Here is a 24,657-nt window from a genome sequence, read left to right as displayed (position 1 = left end):
AGACACCCTCACCCTCACACCCCTCACCCTCACCCACCCTCACCCTCACACACCTTTCACACCCCCTCACCCTCAGACACCCTCACCCTCACACACCCTCACCCTCTTACCCTCACACACCCTCACCCTCACCCCCTCACCCTCACACCCTTACACCCCCTCGCACCCCCTCACCCCCCCTCACCCACACCCCCTCACCCTCACCCTCACACCCCCTAACCCTCACACACCCTCACCCTCACCCACCCTCACCCTCACACACCCTCACCCTCACACCCCCTCACCCACCCTCACCCTCACACACCCTCACTCACCCTCACACACCCTCACTCACCCTCACCCACCCTCACACCAATTACCCTCACACACCCACACACCCTCTCACCCTCACACACCCTCACACACCCTCACTCACCCTCACCCTCACCCCCTCACCCTCACACCCTCACCCTCACCGCCTCACCCTCACACCCTCACCATCACCCCCCTCATACTCACACCCCCTCACCCTCACACCCCCTCACCCTCACAACCCTCACACACCCTCACTCACACCCTCACCCTCACACCCCCTCATTTATTATTTATTTATTTATTTTTTACACTTATAATGCGCACAGATACCCACAAAAGGTTTCCCTCACCCTCACACCCCCTCACCCTCACACACACTCACACACCCTCTCACCCTCACCCTCACCCTCACACACCCTCACCCTCACATCCCCTCACCCTCACACCCAGCGCTCTGTGTGTGTGTGTGTGTCGCTGTGTGTGTGTGTGTGTGTGGCACTGTGTGTGTGGCGCTGTGTGTGTGGCGCTCTGTGTGTGTGTGTGTGGCGCTCTGTGTGTGTGTATGATTCTGTGTGTGTGTGGTTCTGTGTGTGTGTGTGTGGCTCTGTGTGTGTGTGTGTGGCTCTGTGTGTGTGTGTGGCTCTGTGCGTGTGTGTGTGTGGTTCTGTGTGTGCGTGTGTGTGGCTCTGTGTGTGTGGCTCTGTGTATGTGGCTGTGTGTGGGTGTATGTGTGGCTCTGTGTGTGTCTCTGAGTGTGTGTCTGTGTGTGTGTGTGTGTGTGTGTGTGGCTCTGTGCGTGTGTGTGTGTGGCTCTGTGTGTGTGGCTCTGTGTGGGTGACTGTGTATGTGGCTGTGTGTGGCTGTGTGTGGCTGTGTGTGTCTCTGTGTGTGTGGGGGTGCAAATGCAATAGGTCTCGCATTTGCGAGAGATTAAGCTATTGGCATTGTAAGTGACAATGCCATTTATTTATCTGTTTTCAAAACCAACACATAAATAACAATTTTGTCATTTCAATGCCAATAGATCTAACTTTTGCAAAGGCGAGACCGTTGCATTGTAAATGCTTGTTTTGAATGCACTTCTACCACAGATGTGCACGTGCTTTAGAGCCATGAATGGGACATTTCCATGCCAATGCTCTATTTATCAGCACTGCTCGGGTGAAGATTACTAAACTGATCTGGCAGTCATCACACCAGCAATCTGTACGGTGAGGTGAGGTGGCTCAGCGACGTCATCTTTCCCCGCTTAAATCTGTCTCATCTGCAGTTCACAAGTTCAAACCCCTGCAGGCCCGACTCAGCCTATCATGCTTGAGATGTGATGAATGTAATACAATCAAATAAGGATTGCATTAGGCAGTACTGGTGCCTGTTATTTATAAATCGACAAAGTGGCAAGTTTGTGGTGGGAAGAACAATAGTAAAATAAACTTTTTGTAATTATCTAAGCAGTGAATGCTAAACTCGCTTAAGTATTTTACACCAGCATGTAGTTTGTGTTTAAATGATTAAAGTGTGCTGCTTTCTGATAAGTAGACTCCATGCCAACTGTGCTTGCCATTTTGCTCTAAGTAAGCCAAACACTGTGTTTCCTTTCCTGAGCTTTCCTTTTTCAAAGTGCAGGTAAGTCAAACACTATGTATCCGGTCCTGGGCTTTCCTTTTACAAAGCACGGGTAAGTCAAACACTATGTATCCAGCCCTGGGCTTTCCTTTTACAAAGCACAGGTAAATCAACCACCATGTACCAGTCCTGGGCTTTCCTTTTACAAAGCACAGGTAAATCAAACACTATGGGCATCATTAGGATGGCGGGCGGACTCACGGTAAATGGGACCGCCCGCCATAAGGGCGGGTGTCTCATGGGGGCAATTAGGATGTGCCCGCCACAGTGGCGGGCGCATCCAGTATTTTTAACATTCCGGGGGGCGGTGCTTTCAGCTTTCAGCCCGCAACGGACATGTCGACCGGGCGGAAAAGCGGCGGATGGTTTTTCCATCCATCGCGGACCCCCCAGCCATTCTAATATGGCGGGGGTCTTTTCTAAGGGGATGGCGAGCGGATTGCCCCCTCCAGGCCGGCGGTGACTACCGCCGGCCCGGCAGGGGAAATCCGCCCACCATCCTAATGGGGCCCTATGTATCCAGTCCTGGGCTTTCCTTTTACAAAGCACAGGTAAGTCAAACACCACCAGTCCGGGGCTTTCCTATTACAAAGCACAGGTAAGTCAAACTCTATGTATCCGGCCCAGGGCTTTCCTTCTACAAAACACAAGTAAATCAAACACTATGGGCCTAATTTCTGACCGACACCATAGCTGTCTCAGGACTGATCGACCTCCCTTCGGCAGTACCGACACCGCAATTATAATGCGACTTCACATGGTGCGGGTGCATACTCCCATTTGTCTATGGGAGCTTGTGCTGCAGCCGTAAACCGTCTGTAGCTCAAGCTCCCACAGAAAAATGCGAGGATATGTTCATTCCTGCACCGCGTGCAGGCACCTCAGGGTGCCCGACACATGGTGCAGGGATTTACAAGGGGGCACCATAGGTACTACCTCGGCTCCCAACAGGAGGCAGCAGGGTGAAGAGGGCCCTGCTAGGGGCCACTAATTTTGCTTTCCAACAGGCTTTCCATGTCGGAAAGTCTAACATGGAAAGCCTGACGAAAACCGACATCGTAATCCCTACGGCGGAAACGCCGTCCATAGAGATTATGGCCTGTTCTCTGGCTGGCAGACGGGATCCTTGAGCCCATCGGAATCCAGCTGGAATGAACGGCCGGTTTGAATTCCTAATTCATAATACAGCGGTCGGAATTCAAACCGCGGATGTCAGTCAGAAAGCTTTCGACCAGTAGGTCGGAGGCTTTCTGACCGACATCCATATCAGCCCCAAAGTTTTCAGTCCTGAGCTTTCCTTTTACAAAGTACAGGTAAGTCAAACACCAGTCCTGGGCTTTCCTTTTACAAAGCACAGGTAAGTCAAACACCAGTACTGGGCTTTCCTTTTACAAAGCACAGGTAAGTCAAACACCAGTCCTGGGCTTTCCTTTTACAAAGCACAGGTAAGTCAAACACCAGTCCTGGGCTTTTCTTTTACAAAGTACAGGTAAGTCAAACACCATGTTTTCAGTCCTGGAATTTCCTTTTACAAGCACAGGTAAGTCAAACACCATGTATCCAGTCCTGGGCTTTTCTTTTACAAAGCAGAAGGAAGTCACACACTATGTATTCAGACCTGGGCTTTCCTTTTACAAAGCACGGTTGAGCCAGACACTATGACTATGTACATAAACAAAAAGAGAGAGAGGTCAGAACAATCTCTGATCAAACTTTCAGGGATTTTTAAGGACCACACGAAACGGAGTCAGAAATAAGGTTAGCACACCCAATTTGGGTGATGAAGAAAGCCCTCACACACCGACCTAGTCAGTGTCATGCTTCATCATCGGGCCCCACCAAAGAGGCCGAGTGCCTCTTTGGTGTGCTACGACGCCAGATAGACTGCGGAGCGGGTTGTGTGGGGAGGGCGTGCTCTAGATTACAGTGAATTAATTTAAAAGTGCCTTAAAACGAGTATCAAAAACAAAATTTAATGAGTGATCCCTAAGGCACAAAGAGTATTAAGTGTCTGGATTTAGTTGCCAAGGATTATGGTTGGTTAAATACAGAATATACTCAAAATAGATTTACTTAGTCAACATGTTTCTGCCATAAGGGTGGTTGTTTACCAAGGCATATCCTGGTTTGACTGGATGCTGCTAGTTTTCTAGTGTTTCATCAGTGACTGGTCTCTGTCCATCCACATGAATTCAAACCCACATGTATAATAGTTTCATTTATTCACAAGAATTCTTCTGGCTCTGTTCATTTCCTTTATTTTTAAGCGCCAGCCTTCTCTCATGGTAACATATATTTAGATTGAAGTTTTTCTTTTGGCTGTACTGTCCATTTTGAATTATATTGGTCATTGGTTGTTTTAATTATTTTATAAGAAAATATTCCCCTGAAGCAGGGCTAGGCCCGATATGCATCGGGATGACGTAATCCTTGGGGTATGTGACGAACATAGTGTGATGTCTCAACACGATGCGCCAGATGTAGGTAATGAAGATTTACCGATTCTAAAATACCTAATTTTAGCGATTCGGTATTTTGGAATCTGGAAATGGGATGTAGGTATTTATTCGGTAAGTATTACCGAATCAGTAAGATTCGGTAATTACCAAATCGGTATTTACCGATTCGGTAATTCACATTCATTCTCATGGGCCTGGAGGCCCATAGGAATGAATGTGAATTACCGAATCGGTAAATACCGAATCTGTAAAAGGCGGAACACACTGAAGGGTGGCAGGGTGTCACTTTGACAACCTGTTGCACCCCATAATCATGCTTGTGTGCACATGCGGCACACATACATGCCCTAAGGGCATGTATGTCTGCCACATGGCACAGGTGTAAATGCACATTTATGCATTTACATAGGAATTCGGTATTTACCACCAACTTATAGTTGGTGGTAAATAAAGAATCCTCAAAGCACATAAGCACTCTTAAATGTGCTTCCTACATGCCATATACCGATTCGGTAAATACCGAATCGGTAAACAATGATTCGGTAAATACCGATTCGGTATTTACCGAATCATCACCTACATAGCAAATGTCTCAATACCGGTCGGTAAGCCTAAAATTTACTGAATTTTGGGTTTACTGACCGGTAATGAGCCGCCTACATCGGGCCCTATATGTTGAAGAAGAATTTTTGTGAATAAATGAAGATATATACATATAATGTTGACTTTTTGTGGATGAAAAGTGACGAGTCGCTGATGAATCACTAGAAAGCTTTCTTTTACAACCCGCTTTCATTTAACAAACCACTGTAATCATGTGAGTTAGTCCAATTGGGTTAATTAAGGCAAATGGAGACTACAACTCCCAGAATGCATTGATTGATGGACTGAAGAGCCGCGCCCTGGGCTGCCTGTCATTCAAGGGTGGTTCTGGCACTTGCTTCCCCCTATGGCAGACGTCCTTCCGTCTGGCGCGCGGCCCTGACAGTAATATATACTCGCCTGAATGGGAGGCATTACCGCGAGCCGCCGCGTCGTTTGTCTGATTTAAGGACGGGAGGGCGCTCCAAGCAGCCGGCCCCGTGTCAGAGGGAGGCCGCCAGTGGGGCTCAGGTACTTGGCTCACACAGGGATGTGAACTACGGCTCCAGCTGGTAATTTCATCCCGCCAGCGACGCGTGCCAGTCATCCCTGAGCGTAGGTGGAAGGCAGCTGAGCGGGTGCGGCGCCTGCTCCGAACACCTCGGCAAGATACTTAACGCATTCCAAAACGCATTCCCAAAAGTACTTTCCCACAGGACATGGAAAGCGCCAGCGTCTATCCATGTCTGGTCCCGAATTTATCGAAATGTCCGGAATGGGTTCGTCTAAACCTTGTGCTGGCCAGTGGGAGCTCGGTACAATAATTCAATCCAGGGTAAAAGGTGTGGCCTAGACCGCATCTTCTCCAGCAGTCATCTTTACATTTAGAGTCCATCTATGCCTTGATATTATGAGGATTGTGAGCACACTGGCTTCAGTAAGAAAGAAGAGTGTATCAAGTTGCGGTTTTATTCTGATGCAATTTGCATTTTCTTGCAAAAACTATGAATAATATTGGAAACTCCCTACGTTTTATGCGAGTGGCGCTTTTGGGTGAAAGGAGGAACTTTTGCGAGTGTTTTATCCGCGAGTTTAATTTGGTGGACTTTCCTTCGTGAATGCTGTGTTACACATGAATACAAGCATTTGCAATGCAATAGGTCTCGCATTAGGAAAGTTTGAGCTATTGGTAAATGACAAATTTTGTATTTATCTTTTGTTTTTGAAAATAGCTAAATTAATAGCTTTGTCATTACAATGCCAATAGTTATAGCTTTCGCAAATGTGACACCTTTTGTAATGCAATATGTATTGTATTTACGGGACTTACATGTATTGATATTACAAATAACAATGGCTTTTAATTTTTTTTTCAATAATTAATACTTAAATAAAAGTTATTGTCATTTATAATGGCAATAGCTTAAACTTTTGTAAATAACTTTTGTGAAGATTATGTTCAGCGTATTTTATTGTGACGAAAATCCAAGAACAGAAGTGAAATATTAGCATCTTTATGTTACATTTGTAATAAAGCTTGAAACATTGAGAGAACATATTTGAACCAGTTGTTGTTGAATGGTTGCACAGATTGATGCTGTGGTGGCGCTGAGTGATGTTGTAATGGCGAACGAGTGATGCTGTGGCGTTCAGTGATGCTGTGGTAGCACATAGTGATGTTGTGGTGCCCCTGAGTGATACTGTGGTGGTGCGGAGTGATGCTGTATGCTATGCTATGTTTTGTTTTGCTAGCCTATGTTTTGTTTTGTTATGCTATGCTGTGTTTTGCTATCCTATGCTTTGATCAGTTATGCTATGCTATGCTGTGTTTTGTTATGCTATGGTATGTTTTGTTATGCTATGCTATGTTTTGCTATGCTATGCTTTGTTATGTATGCTATGTTTTGTTATGCTATGGTATGTTTTGTTGTGTTTTATTATGCTATGCTTTGTTTTGTTATGCTATGCTATGCTATGTTTTGTTGTCTTTGGTAAGCTATGTTTTGCTATGCTATTATATGTTTTGTTTTGCTATGCTATGTTTTGTTGGGTTTTGTTAAGCTATGCTATGTTTTGTTGTGTTTTGCTGTGTTTTGTTATGCTATGTTTTGTTATGTTATGCTATGTTTTGTTATACTTGATGAAGCATCGGGCTTTACAAAGTGACCCGTCTGCCTAGATGCGACACTTTGTAAATATGGCGCAACAGGGCACATTTGTTACGCCGCTGCAAAGTCATAAAATGTGGTGCAACAGCGACAGAAAGGGCTCCTAAGTAAGCCCCTGAACTGTTGTTCTATGTATCACTGTCTGCTCTTTCGCAAGGTGTGACGTTTTCAGTAATTCAGAATTACAGTGAATTACATAATGTTATGATTTGAATCATGTACAGCTCTACCCCAATGAACTGTTGTTTTCTGTGTCAAGTAATGCTAAGCAGTGCTTGGCACAACTTTGGGTGTGGTTAGGAAACTATTCAACGCAATGGACATTTCTGATTTCTGTTGAATGGTAAACCCCAGCATAAAACACTATGCTTCCGGTTTACATTACAAAAGTAACGCAAACCCGGAGGAGATCGTTGGCAACTCTAGGCCTAATTTTGTGGAGATGCGCACGAGATGTAGGTAACCTCAACCCCTAAAATGTGTCCTGTCCTCAACGCATTTCTCCGCCACTTGTTTCTAGAGCTCGACAACTTCACAATTCACGGCGCTTCTGCCTGTTTCCTGGGAAATGTTTTTTCTTGGCCAGCTGCGTGAAATCCTAAATTGAACACCATTATTTGAAGCGAAGCACTCACGGGTACATATGTGCTATCCTGGGGCCAAAACTTCCCTTACAAAGGATTACAGTGGATTTGAGGGTTTAAAATAACTCTACTGACCTCTGACTTGTGTGGGTGCAGGCAGAGACAGCAGCAGGCACTTCTCAGGGGTAGCAGGCAGAGACAGCAACAGACAGCAGGCACTTATCACAAGGTGCAGGCAGAGACAGTACCAGACAGCAGGCACTTGGCAGAGGGTGCAGGCAGAGACAGCACCAGACAGCAGGCACTTCCAGGGGGTGGAGGCAGAGACAGCACCAGGCAGCAGGCACTCGTCAGGGGGTGCAGGCAGAGACAGCAAAAGACAGTAAGCACTTATCACAGGGTGCAGGCAGAGATAGTACCAGCCAGCAGGCTCTCGTCAGGGGGTGCAGGCACAGACAGTACCAGACAGCAGACACTTGGCAGGGGGTGCAGGCGGAGACCGCAACAGACAGTAGGCACTTATCACAGGTTGCAGGCAGAGACAGTACCAGCCAGCAGGCTCTCGTCAGGGGGTGCAGGCAGAGACAGCACTAGACAGCGGGCACTTGGTAGGGGGTGCAGGCAGAGACAGCACCAGACAGCAGGCCCGTGGCAGGGGTTCAGGCAGAGACAGCAGGCACTTATCAAGGGGTGCAGGCAGAGACAGAACCAGCCAACCGGCACTTCTCAAGGGGTACAGGCAGAGACTGTACCAGACAGCAGGCACTTGGCTGGGGGTGCAGGCGGAGACAGCACCAGACAGCAGGAACTTGGGAGGGGGTTCAGGCAGATACATTACCAGACAGCAGGCACTTCTCAAGCGGTGCAGGCAGAGACAGTACCAGACAGATAGTCTCAGACAGCAGGCACTTGGCAGGGGGTGCAGGCAGAGACTACACCGGACACCAGGCACTTGGCAGGGGGTTTATAGTAGAGGCAGTGCCAGACAGCAGGTACTTATCACTTGGTGCAGGCAGAGACAGTACCTGGCAGCAGGCACCTGGCAGGGGGTGTAGGCACAGACAGTACCAGCCAGCAGGCACTTGGAAGGGCCTCTGTGCAAGTGACCGGCATAAAGCAGAGCAGGCGAGTGTAGTTCCCTATAATGGGCGAGTGTCTCAAAGGGCCGGATTGTACTTACTGCAATGTCGTAGTTTTTAACCCTTTGACTTCCTCGGACCCCCATTACTTGAACCCGGGGACCCCCACTGAATCATTATTGGAATTCGGGGATTCCCACACTGATTTATTACTGGTCGCCAGGGACCCCAGCTGCACATTTTCGACGAATTGAATCACAAAACAGTACACAAAATATAGAGAAGCAAAAAAATCATCAAAGAAATACACAAATGGTGAAATCTTTTATTCAATTCACAAACAAATATATAAAACAAATCTACATTTTAATAGGAATTTTGTAGCTTTTCTAAATTCAACTGAGGCCACTCATCGTCTACACTATATTCTGTTTGAGGCACATCACTGCTCCCTTGAACCCATCCGAGAGGACCAACTTAACTTTCATCCTCCAGTTTCCGATTACTTCACATTTCCATGACGTTTTTAAATTTTCAGTTGTACATTTTGCTTCTTCATTTACATACACTATATTTAATATTAGTTCATTTTCTGAAAAGACACAAACTGCCTGAGTAGGCTTTGTGGACTCCGGGGGGCCCTGAACCACAGGATAACACCAACTGCTGTGGCTTGTGGGGGCTCACCCGGGCTCCCAACTGGGGTTGACTAACTGGTCCTGGCCATTAAGGAGGCAAGTTGCACCCAAAAGGCAGGAGGCACTGGGGTGGGTCTGTCACCTGCTTGGTGGTCTGCTAAAGGCTGGGCTGTTGTACATATATAGCAGCCTTGACCCAAGAAGCGTGCCAACCCAGGCCGGGGAATTTGGCAACCATGGACTCAGAGGCAGGTCATATAAGCCCTAGTGGGAAGGAGGTAAAGCCTTGACTTAGATAATACCAGCTCTGATGTGAGGAGCATAAGAACATGGCGGACAAACATGTCAACCCAGTGGCGGCTGGTGACATTTGAAAGTGGTGAGGCGTAAAATTTGTGTTTGAGTGCACCGCGGCGAGCAAGCGGAGCGAGCGAGCCCAAACAACCTAAGGGGGGTCCGAGAAAATTTTGAAAGAAGAGTCGGAATATGGTGCATTTTCAAGCAAATTTGAAAAAGCAAGGAGGTTAATAAACATCATAGGTACCATCCTCAACTGCTCACCTTTTTTCCATGCCTGAACTTTCAGCACCCGCATCTGCCAGGTTCGATCCCACCCCACCCCCAGCTGCCGTCTCCTATCTTATATTAATCTGCAAGTCATGTCTCGCTGTATGCCTGGCCAATCCTCTCTGGTTAAAAGTCCACACATGCTTCATAGCTACAGAGGCAGGCGCGAGCAGCAAACTTTAACAATTTACTTCGCTCTCACACAAACTCCTCGCGTTTTGTAACCACGCAACAAATTCTGCCCTATAATGTGCAGCTTAGTTTCCAGTTGTATGCCAAATAAACTCCCCGAATAAGACTTACTGCGCGAGAAGCCCTGTAGCAAAGCAGCACATGTCCTCCCCACACCCACTAGGTACATGTCCTCCCCCCCACACCCACTAAATACACACAGAGGCCTGCCATCAGCAGGTCCTAAACTCTGTAAACACTTAGAAGTCCGATGTGCGGCACTGCATATCACAGCATTATTAGTGTCTCTAGACTGCACCTATTGTATTTTGTTTTCTCTGGTTTTCCCCAGCGCCCCCAGTTTTACCCAGCTCCCCCGGTTCTGAATACTTCCCCTTCCACATACCCTCAACAACACACCCACAATGCACTCAATCTCATACACTACCCCTCAGCACACACAGCTCAAATATTCAAGTCATGACACAAACACAGAATGCTTTTTCTCCGGGTGCTCTCATGTTGGCTTTCCGTTAAATCTCACAACTCATTGGAGGTGGGTGCAGCTAGGGACTCGAGTAAGCGGTCTGCCATCACTCGTAATGTCATATATAGAACACACTGTGTCTGCCATGATCATGACAGCCACAGACTCACTGCACACATCCTTTCTCATAACTCACACAGACAGACCCAAAGCCCAGAAGGTTTTTGACATCTCTCACACCGAGCCTTCCATCATTCACACCTATGCAAAGCACATACCATATGTGTCATCACTCACAGAAACCTAAACTACTCCTGGTCTCTGACCAAAAGCGCATTCCTCCTGGTAAGAACAGCTTGTTAAACTTTTGCAGTAGGATTGCTTTCTGATCTTTCTTTACTAATAAATATCGTGTGCTTTGGAGAATCCGCATTATTTTCATACTTGTATTTGTGGCTGGTGTGCTTTTTAGAATTATTAGTCAAACTGCACATTTCATTAAGGCATTTCCTAATGAGGGTAAGACCGAGGAAGAGACACATGATGCTGAATGCGGCTGTAATAATAAATGACTGTTAAGTAATGTGTACAACACTGATTTCAACTTCAAGGTCATGTGTTTCCTGTCTCCCTCAACTATACATGTATGTATTACAGCTTTGTCTGGGTACACGTACAAGCTCCAATAACGCAAAGCCATAAGCATAAAAATGCGACGAAATGAGCTTTGGCAAAAACGTCCCAAATCCTCTGTAATCAATTATGGGAAGATAACATCGCCTGAAGCAAACGGTCCAAAATGCGCCAGTTGCAAAGTCTTTTCAACATCCAAATGAGACTATTACATCCAAAGAAAAAAATACACATTTGTCAGGCAACACCCACTAACAAAACCAAAAACGCACACAACCAAATGAAGCAAATTAACGAAAAAAACTAACACTTGGACATAACCATCCACAGGGTCCGACGCATCTCAAAAAACAGCATCACAGTGTAAACATAGTTGGACAAACAGCAAAAATACGGACAGGCATGTTGTTGAGGCTTATCAAAACTCAGACATGCTGGCGCCATACGTGCAGTCGTGCAGAACAACAACAGAAGCAATATGAGCACTGATTTGCATAAACAAACAGAAATAAACTCGTGGTGAGGGGAGTCGCGGGGGGGGGGGGACTCGCGGGTGGGGGCTGGGGGAGATTAAAATACTATAATAAAAGAAATAAACTTACCGGTCCGCACCGCCTCTGCACGACTGTTGAAGAGCGCGGGACCCAGGAGCCAACAGGAGCAGCCTCAACGTCACATCAGTGCCACTGCCAACCCCTTTACGCTGACACTGCTCTAGCAGTGCCGCGATGATTGGTTGAGGGCAGGGATATTCCCTGCCCATTAGAAGACCGGGGGGCTGCGGTATCAAACCCTCGGTCTCCTATGTGCAGCTTAGAGTGCGCATGTTCGGGCTGACCATAAAAATGATCAGCCCAAAAATGAACGTGCGCACATTGCTGGGACGGCAACTGCGCTGCCTGCTGCTGGCCTGTCACTCAACTCCCTGCCTGAGTGAGTGCTGCCGCAGCCCCGCCCCCACCCCAGCGGCAGCTTCCCTCATTCCACTTCTCCGGCGCAGAGATATTAATTCCAATCAGGACTGGAGTCCCGAGTGGAATTAGCGTCGGAGAAGTAGAATGAAGCATTTTCGGCCGTGGCATTAGAGGGGCAACGCCCCAACGCCCCCAATGCACGCACCGCCACTGTGTCAACCTAACCCTGAGGAGGGCGTCAATCCTGGCAGGAGTTCACGAGAGCCCTGGTCTGAGGAACATGTCACCTGTGGTGTGGAACAAAAATGATAATAAAGGAGAAAAAAATAAACTTCAGCCCTTGTGGGGATCAAGTCAGCTCTGCTGAAAAGCAGGAGTGGGCGGAATTTGCGTAGTCACACTACGCAAAGCTCCACGAAATGGTAAAAAATCTCCACGAGCACGCAAAAGTTCCGCGAACACGCGGGATTGGTTGTTCTGCCTGTTCGCGATGCTTTTCTCCTGTTCGCGAATGCTGTTTTCATCCTTGGGGAGAAATGTCTTGCGAACGCGCATTTTGAAAGTGCGAACAATCAAAAATTCTGCAAAGCCATGGTTCGCGGAATTTTTGACAATTCCTTGTTCTCCGCGGAACGCAAACTTACCCAAATTCCGCGAGCGGAACAGAATTTACAGCCCAGGCCTACTGAAAAGCACTGCAACACTTGAAGCAAAGCATCTAAGCTCTGAGGACAGTCACGTCAACCCAGTTTGTAAGCATGCAAGCCCCTTCTAGGTAGCATGTCAGACCTAGTGGTTCTATTCAATCTATCTGTGACCTACGATACAATAGGTCGTTCTTGAATGATTAGAAAAAGTGGCCAGTGGAGTAGACACCTGATCTATGAGCCGCCCCATTCCTAAAACAACCAGTAGAAATCTGAAATAAGATTTGAAAAAATTGTCTCCTTGGCACACCATATGACAGTAGTTGTCAAAAACATCCATCTCCAACCGAGGATGATCAGAAAGGTCCCGCCCCCCTTTTGAGTTCTCAGGACTCTATCCCAGTCTTGCCTCGAATCCTCTAACATACTTTACACAAGTACCCAAGAACGACACCAACTTCAGAAAATTGAAAAATCAAGTGGCTAGACCCCAGAGTTCTCAAAAAATTCTTATCCATCTACCAGTGTACTGGAGTATTATATTCAAAATAATTTGCATGACTTTCAAAGCAGATGGACGCCCCCAAACTACTTGAAAAAGTTGACTTAATCCTAGTTGCAAGTTTAGATCAAGCAAAGTGAACTTAAATCGTCAACTCAGTTTTGCGAGAAAGACATATGGACGGATAACATTCAGAGTGCAGGGTTCCCTCCTATGATACTCATTACTACCAGACCTGACAACCCAACCAAAATATGTCCTAGTCCTTCAAAAGTAAGTTGAAACCTAGGGCCGTATTATCAAGAAAGGGCGATACATTATCGCCGCTTTTATCGGCAGGAAACTGCCGCTAAAGCAGCGATATGGGGCTCGATAATATGCCCTTGTGAATTCCCATAGAAGCCCAGGTTCCGGTGTTAATATGGGCTTCTATGGGAATTCCCAAGGGCATATTATCAAGCCCATTACCGCCGCTTTATCGGCAGTTTCCTGCCGATAAAAGCAGCGACAATGTATCACCCTTTCTTGATAATATGGCCCCCAGTCGTTTTAAAGAAGTGTTTTCTTCTTTGCCAGTTCTCAATGGGATCACCATCACCTCGAAGGAAAGGGCAGTGCCCGATAAAAAGAAACAAACATACTCTTCGAAGCTGGCGTGAAAGACACAAAGGAAGGATTTCTGCTTTACAAATGGTCAACAATTGCTCACACACCAGAAGAAGTCCTGTAACAGAATATCAAGACTGCCGAAACATTTCGCACTACAAGGTGGCTCTGTAAAATATAATATACACATACATTCACAGTAGCAGCATCGAAGGAGCACTACAGCTGCACACAGGTCAGATTTCGGTAGTGCTCCTAGTTTTATTTATTTTATTTTATTTTAAAGAGTTTTATATAGCGCTGGCTAGACCCGAAGGTATCAGAGCGCTTTGCATGAGAATCAACAATGTAACAGAACAAATTCAACACTTACACAATACATCAAAAATAGGCAATTCAATTAGGAGGGGAGAGAGAAGTAGTACTGGCTGAAAGAGGGTAGTACATATACCATTCTTCTGTTCTTTGGGGATCAGATCAACAACAAGTTTCAGAGTGTTTACTGTCATCCGAGGGATTTACAGGCTCTTGACCTGGTGAAGTACCGAAAATTATATGATCCCCTCCCAACAATAATCATTACATTACCAAGTCCCCTTACCATTACCAATAAGCAGTCGGTCGGCAGTGTAGAAGGTTCAAGCGTTTATTAGACAAACACAAAACTCTGCCAGAGGAGCTCCTTGCGACCTAACCCAAAAGGTCCGCCAAGAAGACTGCTGGCACATTGTCAGCACATCACATATATACAATTGCGTTGGCACCGGCATGGCCTAACATGGAAAAATACAAATTGGTACAAGCTAGTACAGTAATAGGAAAACCCATATAAGGCACACAAAGAGCTCCTGATTTCGCTCAGGCAGCAAGGTCAGACGGGTGACTCCCTTCTGTCTTCTCAGAGACAAACCACCCTGCACCCCTCCCGGAATGTGCTTATCGGCCCTTCCTCGGCTAACTACGACCTTGCCGAGCCTACCGAGCTGAAACAGCAGTTTCTGCAACAGTTGGTTTCTTTCCCAGGAGCAGGGCTTTTAGAGCTAAGGGAGAATAAGGCCTGTGCATGTACGATATTAAAGAAGGCCATAGTATGGTATTCATATAGCGTAACGTGGCATGAAGCTAAGTGAAAGTAAATACCGTAAATACTAATTATGCATGTCTACAGTGTGAGTTTAGTGACACCATGCTAATCCTAACATATCGATTATCAATACTACGTGATCAGGAATCGATTCTGGTACCTCAAACCCTCCTTTTAGCGTGGTGGCGCTAAATGACAACAGACATCTACTCCTCGAATATTTCTTCATCGATGACCATCATATCATGTACCTCTTTCTGCAGCATTTGGGCTTTAACAGCGATAGGGGATGGGACACACACAGTGGTGATACGGGAAGCACAATAAGAACAGCAGGCTGGACCACAGTGCATCAAGACACAGCACGTAAAAATGATGGCAGCAGCTCCTCCTAAAATTAACATTATCTTCCATCCCCATGTGGCCAGAAGTCCCCAAAACCAACCTGACAATGACCAAGACCCATTGTCAACATGCATTTCGGAGGCAATGCGATGCAGTTTCTGGATGGCTAGATGGACGGAGGGGGCGGAGTCAGGAATATATACACAACAAGAACTGCCGATGACGCGGCATGCCCCACCCCGATCAGCTAAGATAACGTCTAGAACCATTCGATTTTGAAGCGCTACAAGGCGAGTAGCCTGAATTTCCACCGTTAGGTTTGTTAAAATATCAGTAGTGATATTAATGACATTCTCCACTATTCTAGACAGTCTCCTAATTTCCCTACTATTGAAAATAGGCCCCCAAAAGGGTACCAGACCCTTGCTGAAATCCGTAAATTGCTGCAATGAAGTATCTGTCTGATCAACTTCAGTCATATCGAGCTGTCTACGTGCTCTGTGTAAGAGTGTACTACGGGAATGGCTCGAGGTCACCTCGGTGAAGCTTGCTATCGGTGTGCTTGTGATTGGAGCGGCTGTATTCCCATGATACGACCGCATCGGGTATAACTGATGCGTTTTATGATAGTTGGAGGGAGCCACATAAACAGGGGGAAACAGAAAGGACAGATAGCAGCGTCCCCCCCAGTTTCGTGGTAGCCAAGTGTATGCATGTTCCCCACACACGAAGTACACATTGTGGGGAGTAATCAAAGGAGGGCTAATACGTTTTCGCAGTCGATAGGTATAATTGCAGATGCTATTCCCCATTTGTACCTTGCCTATCCCTTGCACACAAAATCCTGCAGAAACATTCAAAATAGGGATGGGGACAGTGCGGTCTCTGGTAACATTTCGTTCGATGAAAATCTGAAAGTATTGAGTGGCATTAAAGTCTTTAAAATCATACAGTTCATCTTGTAACCAAGTTTTGTTCATTGCCGCTAAGTACAGCTGTATACAACCTTGTGGGTCAATTATCACCTTATCCCCATGTCCTGTTCTATTATAAGCATAGTGTGTTCGAACATAATCAAGAATAATATTATGCTCATTGACATCTAGATCCCTGAAATGCTCACTCCCATGCCGGTATATCGCCAGAAACAGTTTGTACCATGCTTCACAACTACCTAGATAAGACAGAGGGCGGGAGAGAAATAGATCATGATTGCGCACTACAGTAGGCAGGAGTCCACAAACCCAACAATCCGTGGCGTTAGTAACATTGTGCGTCTGATGCAACATTTCTATGAATACATTTTTAGCATATTTTAGGCGATGCCTTTCTTTGTGGGGCGCTAGGGTAAACAGGAAATGTTCGGGAGGTGCGGCAGTAGTGGGCAAAAACCTTTGTAATGGGTATTTATGTTCTAGGTATACAAACAGACTCATGAACACAGCTACTATAACAGTTATAGTTACAACAAAAGCTATTTTGACCTTCGTGGTCCATGTGGAAAACATTGGCTCATAAAAAGGTATGCGTCTAGGCGCGATAGGAAACTCTTCTTCTAGGATTACACGACCAAAAGGGTACATTGCTAGCTAAAAGTCCAGAAATAGGCCTAGCAGTCCGACCTGCCAGAGGGTTTCTTCGTTCCTGCGTCCGTCAGAGTCTCACAGGCAGACTCGTATCCCTATTCCAAGGTAGAAGCCATATCCGTTTGAACAGAATCTTCTTTCTGAACAGAGCACAATGATTGAAAAGTTCCAGCTCTCAACGAGTTCAGTCCAGTGTCTTGCTCAGCGCTCAGACCGGTAGTCTAGCAAACCCTATCTTATGCAATGAAGTCCTTCCCTATCTCCTGACAATGTGGTCTGAGGCGCCGTGTGTCGGCCTTCTGGGCCGAAGATTGTATCGCTCACGACCCAACACTTCAGGGTCAGAAAAGAGCACACCCGGGGCTTTCCGTACTGGTGATGTTTGGTCGTCTGGGGTACTTGAAACAGAATTCAACGCTATTGCACGCTCACTTGCAACTTCAGTGGAGACCAAGTCATCTGATCTCGCCGATCCTTCCTGTAGCCTCCGCTCAATCTCGCAGGCGTCAGAAAAGGGCACAAATGCATCAGCTCTTTCAGTTTCCTGTGTTAGAATTTCCCCTGGACGTGACCGCTCACCAGGGAGTGGAAGTGGTAGCCGTTTCAGATGCGAAACATGTATCCAATGTTTGCGGCCATCCACTTTAACCGCCGTCCGGGTGGCCAACAAAATCTGCCGTGGCTCAGACCATCTAGGAGCCAAGCTGGTGTCCCGCTCGAACTTTTTGACCAGGACCCACTGGCCGGGCTGTAAACGATGACCGGGGCCCTCTGGCAGTGGCTGCAGTACAGAAGCTACCTGCTGATGAACAGAACGAAGGTCTTTAGTCAAAGCATACAGGTAATCAATCAACATAGGATATTCAATATCTGCAAAAGAACGAGGTCGAGGTACCCCCCACACGTTAGCAGGTCTCCCAAACAGTATCTCATATGGAGAGAGACCCGAACGTGAGTGCGGGGTGACACGTAAAGACATAAGGGCTAGAGGTAAAGTGTCAGGCCAGTTCAACCCCGTACTCTCCTTTATTTTTGCCATTTTCAATTTTAGAATGCCATTGTACTTCTCCACGAGCCCTGCTGATTGGGGGTGTCGGGCAGCATGGAATTTTTGTTGTATGTGTAAGCCCTCGCAGATATGCCGCACAAGGGCCCCATGGAAATGTTGCCCGTTGTCCGACCAGATCAAGCGAGGCAATCCGAAGCGAGGCACAAACTCTTTCAGGAGAGCTTTTGCAGTTGCCAATGCTGTGTTCTCCTTAGTAGGGTATGCCTCAACCCATTTGCTAAATGCACAGACTACAACCAGTACATATTTGAGATTATTGACGCGGTCCATATGAATATAATCCATTTGGAGCACTTCAAAAGGCAATGCAGGTGGTGCGAAATTCCCGGCCAAAACAGTTTCTCCTTTTCCTGGATTATGCTGCAAGCAGACCATGCAATATTGGACCAAACGGACAGCCGTCCGTTGGATATTCGGATTATTCCAAACTGGATCTAAGATCCCACAGATACCTTTTGCTCCTATGTGTGCTGGTTCGTGTGCCATTGTTACCACAGCCTGTACTAATGCATTGGGCAGTAGCCATCTTTGCTTTTCAGTCAAGTCGATCCAACAATTATTTTCATCCAATCTCCCTATCTCTTGTTCCCATTTCTCTAGTTCCGCTGAGGTGGCTTCCTTCTGTAGTATTCTCACACTTTCCATAGTATTATCAAATAATCCACAGTCTCCCCCCACCCATCTAGTAGAGGAATGGACGTACATGGGTGACATCAGCGACTGTGCTGTCTGCTTGGCCACCTGGTCTGCAAAAGCATTGCCTTCTCCTACCTCATCCACAATCACTTTGTGAGCACTGCATTTGATAATAGCCACTTTCTTGGGGAGAGTGAGAGCATCCAACAACCTCAAAACCAGCTGCCCATTCTGTATTCTCTGACCGTGTGAAGTAAGGAAGCCCCTTTCTTTCCACAGCCGCCCAAAACTATGGGCTACGCCAAAGGCGTATTGGCTGTCCGTGTAAATGTTGACCTCTAGTCCCTCACTCAGCTCACAGGCTCGTAACAAGGCCATAAGTTCAGCGGCTTGGGCTGATCGGTGGGGTAGTCTAAGTGTTTCAACAACTGTTTTCAGGGTCGTGATCGCATATGCAGCTGTCGTTGTGCCATCTGTTAGTTTGAAACAGGAACCATCCACATATAGCTCTCCCTGGGGTTGATCTAAGGGTGTGTCTGTGAGGTCAATTCTACCCTTGGTCTCTTCCTCTGTGCGATATATGCAATCATGTAAATTAGTGTCCTGTTCACTCGTATGGAGTGGTAACAATGTGGCTGGGTTCAGTGTTGCACATCGAGTAATCGTAATATGTGGTGCAAATAAGGTCAGCTCATACCCAGTAAGGCGTGCACTCGTAAGATGCTGCGTTTTTGTTTTATTTAGCAAGGTGTCTACTGCATGCGGCACCATTACAGTCAAATTGGAATTTAAAACGAGTCCTTCTGATTGTCGGATGGCCACTGCTACTGCAGCCGTAGCCCTCAGACAGCTAGGAAGTGCTCTTGCAACATTATCCAATGTCGCTGACAAATAGGCGCACGGTCTTTGCTTACCTCCAAAGGCCTGCGTTAAAACAGACAATGAACAACCGTCGACCTCGTGTACATATAGTACAAAAGGTTTACGATAATCTGGAGTACCCAGAACAGGGGCAGAGCATAAAGCAGTTTTTAGAGAGTCAAAAGAGAGCTGACATTCATCCGTCCAGGGTAGGGGTTCATGCACATCTTTGGTAGTCAAATGCAACAAAGGTTTAGCCAGAAGTGAAAAATTAGGTATCCATTGGCGACAGTAAGATGTGATGCCAAGAAAAGCGCGGACTTCACGCTGCGTGCAAGGTACAGACATGTTAGAAATGGTAGCAATACGTTCAGGTGTTAGTCGTCTACCCTCCTTCGATAAGAGATGACCTAAGTAGGTCACCTCCTTTCGACAATACTGAAATTTAGATAAGGATACCTTGTTCCCCTTGACAGCCAAATGGTGCAACAATTTAACCGTAGCTTTTTTACATCCATCCTCTGTGTCAGATGCAATGAGTAAGTCATCTACATATTGCAAGAGGACATTGCCATCCGGCAATTCTAAGTCATCCAACAGAGCCTTCAGAGCCTGGCTATATATACTCGGACTTTCAGTGTAGCCTTGAGGAGCGCGACAGAAGCGGAAACTGCGTCCGGATATTGAAAATCCGAAGATCTGTCTGCTATCAGGGTGGATAGGAATGCTGAAGAAAGCATTTTTCAGGTCAATGACCGAAAAGTACTGTGCAGTCGGAGGGATCATGGTGAGAATGGTAGTGATATCGGTCACCACAGGATACTGTGGCACCACAATTTTGTTAACTGCTCGCAAATCAATCACAAAACGATAGGCAGCACCCATCTCCCCTTGGTCATGGTTCCTCTTCAAAATCGGGAGGATCGGGCTATTGCAAATATTGGCGTTTGTTTCTTCTACAACCCCTTTGTCAATCAGTTCCTGGATGATGTGCAATAAAGCCCGTTCCCCCGCCGGTGCTATTTTGTACTGTGGGATGCGTGGTAGTTTAGCGCCTTGCTTCAACGTGATGTGAACTGGGGGTATGTCCAGTTCACCCACATCTGCGTCCCCTATCGCCCAAAGGGAGGTTGGGACGCCATCGAACTCCGGTGGGAGTCGTTCATTTTTCGTAAAACATTGTTTAACAGGTGTTACAGAGGGACGTATAGTTAAATAGACCCCATCCGCAGAACAATGTATAGTAGCATTCAATCTTTTCAGCATATCCAATCCCAACAGATTCTCTCCACAATTCGATGTCAATAAGAAAGGAGTGTCCATAGTGGCTGGACCAATCGTAAAGGGGATAGGTTTAGAGATGGGGCTTACAACGGGGACTCCGGAAAAACCCACCGAAACATTGTTTTGCCCGGACAGAGCTGCCCCTGGAACCAATGATCGAGCAACGGAACTGTTCATTGCTCCTGTGTCAATTAGAAAATTTTCAGATGTCCCCAACACTTCCCCTCTGATGTAGGGTCCCCTCTGATTGACCGGAATTGACACATGGCCCCCCCTCTGTCCCTGGCTATCCTATGCTGGGGCATATTCATCATCATTCCCTTCGGCATAGTCACCATGGTAGTATTGTCTGCGTTGGGGGTTATCAAAATGATTCCTTTCTGACCTGTCTTGTTGAACGTCTCTGTGCTCGTCTCTATGCATATCACCTCGGTCGGGGCCCCCTCGTCCTCTACCTCGTCCGCGAATCGCTGCGTTCTGGGCGGCCAAGTATGGACACTGAGCCTTCCAGTGTCCCTCCTCTTTACAATAGGAACACTGGTTGATGCCGATTGACGGGGCTCCTCCTGAACCCCTTCCTGTCCCCGCCCCTCTCGTCATTGGGCCCCGACCACCTCTACCTCCTCCTTGCCCTCGAACCACTTGCTGTAACAGTACTCGAGTCTTCAGATCCTTAACCTTTTTATCCACCTTATCCTTATTTTCATTTTCTCTATGCTCGTAGTACTGGGCCATGCTGAGGATTACAGACGGGGAAGAGGTAGTCCAGGTACTCTCTGCCGCCTCCAGTCGTGCTGAAATTTCCGGAGCCAGGTTCGTAACGAACCTGTTAACGAACAACCTTGTGCCCCCTTCTGTGGCCAAATCTTGCCCACTAAAATCAATAAAAACCTCTTCGAACCTGGTAAAGAAGTCGGACACACTTTCGTCCTTCTTTTGTCTACAGGCGGACAGTTTATCCCAATCGACTTTTCGGGGTGGGATCAGAGTATGCATAAAAGTTATTATTTTCGCTGGAAGAGAAGTTATTTCCACTCTTGGTTTGTCCCCTGGTTTGCGATCCTGGTCCCAGCCCCTTAACTCCTCCCACGTGCCACCAAATTCAGCATGATTAGAATCGTGCACCTGTCGCCATATATCAACCGGTACTAGTAGTCCGAAGAACAATTCAACATCGGCTAAAGTCATTACAGCGGACGCAGCTGCTTCGGTCAATTCTTTGTAGTACGCAGTAGGATTCTTTCGGGGATCTGGCAGCTGAGATTTCAACGCCAGTACTTCACTTCTTTTCCATGGGGTATAAACCCACTGTTCCTGGAACCGAGCCGCCACCCCTTGTCGTATGATCGCCTGATTACCATCTCGTTGTTCGGGGATTTCGGGATGATAGATTGGGTGTACTTCTCGCATAGGGTGTTGCGTAGTCCACTGTGGACTTTTCAAGAATAATCTGTCGCGATATTGTACCAAAGTGTCTACATTCTTAAATACTTCTTCCGGTGTTAGGCTAAATTTATGGGCCCAATCTCTGATAGTATACAGGATCTGGGGGGCTGTCCCGTCCCTAAAGTTTATTTCCCAAGACCCAATGAGCGAATTGGACATCTCGTATAGCACATGTTGTTGCATGACCGGCTCTAAATCCTTCACAGTACTCCATATGTCAATCAGGGTATATACTTCATTCCGTACCCACTTGATAGCCTGGTCTCCTAATGCTTCTTTTTCGCCATATTCTACAGATGCTCTAGTGAACAAACGCTTGCTATCTAGGCCCCCTACAGCTCCCCTCGGGGTCGGGTCAAACCCCCTGGGTGTAATACAAACTCGGGGGGAGGATATCTCCGGCATAGGGAGACTCAAGTGCGTCTGAGGGGATGTGATCAGTTGTGTAGACTCGGGGATAAGCGTAACCAAGGCCCCACCTTGAGGAGAGGAAACACCGTTATCTTGTTCATGGGTAACGGAGCCCCGTTCCTCGGGCGCAGATGCCCGTGGTCTAACTTCTGGCTGGACAGGTATTGCAGGGTATATACGCTCCGGGGCATATGGTGGGGGAGGCCTCGCATTTAACAATTCCTCAATCTCATCTTCCGCCCCTTCTCTGGCTACATAACATTGGTCTACCTGAAGTTTAAACCGCCTGTCTGCAATTTCAATATTTTGTTCTACCTTATTTTTATCATATGCGATAGCCTTCTGGGTAATAGTCTGTCCCTGCTCTATCTTCATTAATTTTTCAGATCGAATGCGTCGTCTCTTTGCTTCTTTCTGCCATTTGTTAAGGGTGTCGAACATCGACTGCCGGCTGCGTTTAATAAAAAGACGTTCTTGTAAATATGCCAGTTTTTGTTCATCGAAAGACCCGGTTTTTGGCCATTGCAATTCTATATTGTCCTTAGTGTATTTATGCCACAAAGAGTTAAAGATGAGGGGGCCAATACCATGCTTACAATACATAAAGTGGCTAGGTGTCCCTTCTGGTGGGTTCGGCTGACTCTCGTCTAACCTCCCCTCGTCGCTACGGACACAACCAAAACACAATTTGCTAAGGCACGGCATATCGTATTATCTCGTTTCTGGCTGAAAAGGAATTTCTCCGTTAGTACAAATTCAACGAACTTAAATATCACGTTATCCTTGTACTTTCATTCTCATGGCCATGACACCCATCATCCTCACATCCGTATTTTCCTTATACATCAGACAAACGTAAAACGTAACATATAAATTCCAGCAATTGCAATCAAAAAGTGGAGCCCGTCGGCTCCCACTTGTGGAGAACTCTTCTGCTAATTTATTCAAAAGGCTGCAAAAACACGTCCAACAACAGTCTCGTCCTCAGACTGCCTAAAGATAGTTACACAGGTTTTAAACCACAGACCGGTCTACAGGCCATCCGACAGCATTCATGGTTCACCTCCCGAACTGTTCTGGCTAAGCCCGCGTTTCAGCGCCGCTCCAGATTTGTCCGGGTGCTACCCAATCTCAACCATCGGCTTTCCCGAGAACAGTCCGGCCGAGCAGGAACCGCAGTTCCCCCAGGCGTATAATCCTTATCTTTAGTGTACCCAGAGCGTTCGCACGTGCAGTTCCACACTGCCCCCGTCGAACCTCCGACCAGATCCTCTCTGTGACAACTAATGCAAAGTCAGAGTTCCTCCGTGACCATGGGCCACCAAATGCTTAAATCCCGCTATTTAAATCTGCATATGCAATTCAACATATAACGAGACACAACACTCACCTGGTGCACGCAGGTTTGCCGGAACGTTCTTCACTGCCGACGTTTGCCCCGTATCAGCGCTGCAGGTTCTCGGGTTGCACCCGAAGGACTCCGGCGTGGGGTTACTAGCAGCTGAGGCCCTCCGGACCGGGAGGGCAGAGCAAAACCCCAATTTCTTATGCGTCTGGTCTGCAACTCTCCCGATCAAGAGGACCCCTTTCGATGTCGCCTGTGGCTACACAGGGACGACCCCAACGCGGAGTCCCGGCGGAGTCGCCAACTGAAGTACCGAAAATTATATGATCCCCTCCCAACAATAATCATTACATTACCAAGTCCCCTTACCATTACCAATAAGCAGTCGGTCGGCAGTGTAGAAGGTTCAAGCGTTTATTAGACAAACACAAAACTCTGCCAGAGGAGCTCCTTGCGACCTAACCCAAAAGGTCCGCCAAGAAGACTGCTGGCACATTGTCAGCACATCACATATATACAATTGCGTTGGCACCGGCATGGCCTAACATGGAAAAATACAAATTGGTACAAGCTAGTACAGTAATAGGAAAACCCATATAAGGCACACAAAGAGCTCCTGATTTCGCTCAGGCA

The sequence above is a fragment of the Lissotriton helveticus genome, chromosome 11 (assembly GCF_964261635.1).
Source record: "Lissotriton helveticus chromosome 11, aLisHel1.1, whole genome shotgun sequence".
Taxonomy (NCBI): Eukaryota; Metazoa; Chordata; class Amphibia; order Caudata; family Salamandridae; genus Lissotriton; species Lissotriton helveticus.
This window is presented reverse-complemented; position numbering follows the sequence as displayed.